Genomic DNA, 5,074 nt, shown 5'->3' on the forward strand with positions numbered 1-5,074 from the left:
TAATATTATACATAATTACAACCAGTCTATTAAGATATAATATAAATATGATCAGTGGAAACTGTTTCATCCCTCCTTCGACGTTAGCTGACTTTTGAGAAGAAACCCTCCGGCATGTCAACTACATAATTCCAGAGTCATATTATTATTATAATATAGGCACTATGGTCTATGAAGAAGAACACACGTCGTTCGGCAAGTATTACCATAACGGTCACGAAAGAAACTGCACGCGCGGGAAGCACATCCTGCAGGATCTCGTAAACCTTACACAATACTAATATGACATAGAGCATCAGTGCATAACCAAGCGCACGACTCAGTGTGTGTGTTAGATAGAGAGAGAGTGTGTGTGTGTTTTCACGCATAGCCGATGGAAACGGTGTGTCCGGTTGAAAAACAGTTTATAAATAAAAAAATTAAAAAAAAAAAAAAACACCTCATTCCTCCTTATACGACTATGACTGTTTATCCACCTGCTCCAACTTCCTGCATATAGGTAGTAACCCTAGGTACGATGTGCTCGGTGGTCGATAGTATAACTGCAATATAATAACATCATAATATACCTACCTACTTCATCCTTTATAATAATTATTGTTATTGAACGCGATGCATCATCACGATAACAAATACATGACGTCTATCTATAACGGCTGCAGTAGAATATTACATTGTGTGTGTTGTGATCTATGGTGTAAGAACCGTGGTTTCCTGTGCCACCTATGACAATAATTATTATTTGCTATTATAGGAATTACTATTACAATATTATGCACGTTCACATACTGACATCTATATAACACGCCATAGGTATGTGCGCAAATATAATATGCGAACCACCTGCGTAGGTACGTTTGTTTCTATGCGCAATAATAATAATATTATGATTTCACAAATGACGCACAAGTTCTGGACAATCCTGACATTTTAACTACGAGCAGATTATTGTGAGTTTACGGCATGTCCAACCTTATGTGTAGATTGTGTACCTGCCTCCGGGACTCAAAAGTAAGAAATATAGTGTTCATGTGTATTGAAACATCCAACTATATTATATTATATGTTATACAGCAGGTTTGTGTACCAAATTTTCGTAAGCTCGGGAAAAAAATTTCATCGCGCATATATGATTATACCATTCGTCGTTAGCTGTACATATTTATTTATAGTTACCTAATTAATATTATATTATTATATAGGCGTTAGGTACCTACATAACATTATTACTTATTCAAACAGAAAACGTATTATGTAATTGTAATTATCAGTTATTGGATACTATTTTATTGGGAACTCGTAAGTATTTATAATAATGAATATATTCTGATTATTTTTAAAATAATGTATTTCAATTACTTGATATTAGATCTGTTGTCATCTAACGAATTAATCATAGAATATATTTTGTTTTTATTAATATAATTTAAGACAATGCGATATTATTAATTACCTAAAAGCTGATCGAAGTAAAAAAAAAAAAAAAATGAAAATGCAACGTGTTGATACTTAATTTTCTTCGACGTACATATATATGATATAACGGTTAATGTAAGTAACTAATTGAATTAATTAATACCTTATAATATAATCACGTCATACACTATGCTAAAATATCTAACGTAATTTTATTATAATATCTAGCTACGAAGTTTTAGATACTTAAAAGTTATAAGGATGCTTACGTTTTTTAAACGATCAAGTTTTTCAAATTACTTAATTATACAATATGTTATTTTATAAGTTATAAAATATTATTATAGTGAGTCGTTCATTTTGTTTACAAGACCTTCGGATGCGGGTCAGTAAACTCGGTTTACAACTGGTCGCTGGACTTCGACTTTCGTTTGTCCATGTCAGCTGGCCTATAAAACAAGATATTGCGAAAAAAAAATAAACACCACGTGGTAATCGATAAGACGATTAATAAAAACATAATGTTGGGTTGTTTTTTGTTTTCAAAATAAATTACCGTCTAAAAACGTTCATAATAAAAAAAATAAGACATTTCACGAACATATTATCAAATTATTGTAAGACTTTTCAGTATAAAAAAATTAAGGTACATCGTACATACGGTGTTGTTTTTGTTTCCTACATGCAATGTATTGTATACTAATATCTGAGTTCCTATTATACATGGTTATTATTCTACGTATATTTTAAGTCTTATATTTTTGATAACATTATAATAATTTTAAAAATGTGCTGTTAATTATTAGAACAGTGTATTCACTACACACGGCTTATTTTAATTGTAATTCCATGCTAATATTTAAATAATAAGTCTGAATTCACAGTACATACGAAACTAAATAGCTAGTATAATATAATTGAATTACGGAGTATAATATTTTCAACGATTTTTTGTTATTCTCTTGAGAAAAACTAAATGTTTTAAATTTTCAATAATTCCAAAAATAAAAACACATAGTGGACAATTATTGTACCTTTTACGTAATAGAAAATTATTATATTATTCAGAAAACTAAATTATTGAGTACCTATTGGTAACTAGTTCAATAAATAATAATTATTATAACATTACACAATATAATAAAGTATAATAATATTATATTGGTATCTTTATAATATTATATACGACATATCTATATTTACATCATTATATACTTACGACATGTCAAATATAGTATATTGAATTTGATAGTGACTTAGCACGTTAAAAAAAAATTGAGATTGAAGATATTTTATTATAATATATTATGCTTCAATTCTTCTATAATTTTGGACCATAAATTGTATAATCTGCACGATTATTAGTTATTCTTGAAAAACAACATTCTCTTATAGCAACCAATCTCACTTCATTTTAATCTTAATAATGGTTAATTATGAACTCTTTATTGTAATCTCATTCTAATTTCTTATGCATGATTTATAATTCTTAAAAATAAATAACAAATCATAATTTTAAAAATTGTATTTATTTAGAAATTTTAATAGTAAGTATAGTGTTAGATTTTAGGTGTAGTGTTTTTTTTAGTTTTTGATTGTGGTGTAAGAAAAATGTGCAAAAAAATGTATGCTCATTGTGAATAGTATATGAAAAATGTGGACGGAATTGAACGCCCAAGTTTTATGGTGATGATTCAAATAAAGATTGCTTTTATGCGTAATCAATACATTCAGGGGCAAGATGCAACCATATTCTGTATTACTATATTTTTATATAAATATATAATAGTGAGTTCAAGCAATAATTAAATAATTATTCTTGTGAATTTGATTGTAAAAATAATAACGTAATAGGTACTAATAAAATCAATATGTGTTATATTTTACTTCCATGGGTCATCTCATGTGGGGTTCTGATATTCATTATGATATTACCTATAATCTATATAGGTACAATAAAACTTTCATACCTTTACGGTTACTGGAAAAAACAACTGCTGAGCATTGTTGTGATATTTTATTTATATATTTTTAAGTTTTTCTCGACCCAATGTCATCTACGTTCATGGATAAAATAAATTTTTTTTTCAACTAAAATATTAATTATATTTCTACATAAATAACCTCACAATAATGCATTCACCCCGATAGATGACTGCAATATATTATTAAAATTTACCTTTTTCATACAATAATTATTGTATAACGTGTTATATTATTATTAATTTGCACGCGGTTTTAGTTGAATTACATCGACCGTTATCCCAATAATATATAATATTATACCATGGTTATAGAACTTATAATGTCATGATCGTAGTGGGCGCGACTTGTCATGATTGTAAGATATATAACTTTTAAATTCAACAGCTAGTGTTCACATAGGTAGTATATAGATGTATAAGTATTTATTATATTATTATTTTTGTTGTTGTTGTTTCTTTTTTAGTATACACGACGCTCCGGGTCGTACAAGTCTGATGTACATGCTTGTGGTGGCCTCTCTTAAAATAATAATACTAATACCCGTCTGCCCACGCGTGACTGTAGATTTTCGTACTTCGTTGGGTTTGATATCGCGGTTAGGTCTACAGCCTACAGTGCCTATTTTATTATATTGCGATGTAATAAACCAACTTGAACTCGTAACTGGACCAATAAATTAAAGTTTTTAACTCGTTTAAATTAAGTGAAATTTAAAGTATTATGTTAATTTAAATTGTATATCAATTCAAATATGGTAAAAGAACAGGCAATAAAAATCCATCATTTTCAAGTTAAAATAAAACATTTTGTTACACTGTGAAATTCATACTGTGGGCAATTTGATATATTACCAAGTCTCTACTTACTTGTTTAGTCATAAAATTAGGTTGTTTAAAAAAATTATTATTTCGGATAATCTTCATACATAAACTGGAGTGTAGTATATTATAAACTATCTACAATATATTAAAATTAATTAGAGTTTAGTTACTAGATAATGGAATACTGAAGACTCGTAAAAAAGAATTATATAAATTATACATATCCACGAGTCTTTATCATTACATTATGATCCATAGAAACTGGTTGGGTTAAGGAAAAATTAACTTGACATTCAACTTGTTATAAATGTTATAATAATTGTGCAAGTGTAGATCACCGATACCAGGGCATTATCATCGTTTTAGATATTAATATATTCAATTATTCGCTAGGACGATTATAATATGCGTATGACCATTGACCAGTAGTCAACACATGCGAGAATACGTATAATATTCGCTCAAAATCGTCTCGTCGTAGTCTTGTTGTGGATGAGCTTGCGCAACGCATATAGATATACGTTTTTAATAAGACACTCGTATTATGGGCGTGTCCCATGATACCTATTGGCTATTATTATATACTATACGCATCGATATAGTAACTACTATTACTACTATTACTACTGCTACTACTACTAATATTAATAATAATAATAGTAATACGGTGACGTACCTACCTATTGAACTCGGACAAGTTATGATAATATTAAAGTTCATAATATGCAGACCGTGGATGTATTCTAAATGATACGGCGACGCGCGTTTAAAATGTTGGAGAAATTATTATTATTGGCTCATCAGATCCGTAGCCGAGTCAACACACGAATTTCACAACCGCGAGAACGCCC

Source organism: Diuraphis noxia, unplaced genomic scaffold (genome assembly GCF_037042655.1).
Source record: "Diuraphis noxia isolate RWA-SAM2 unplaced genomic scaffold, SU_Dnox_SAM2 contig0002, whole genome shotgun sequence".
NCBI lineage: Eukaryota > Metazoa > Arthropoda > Insecta > Hemiptera > Aphididae > Diuraphis > Diuraphis noxia.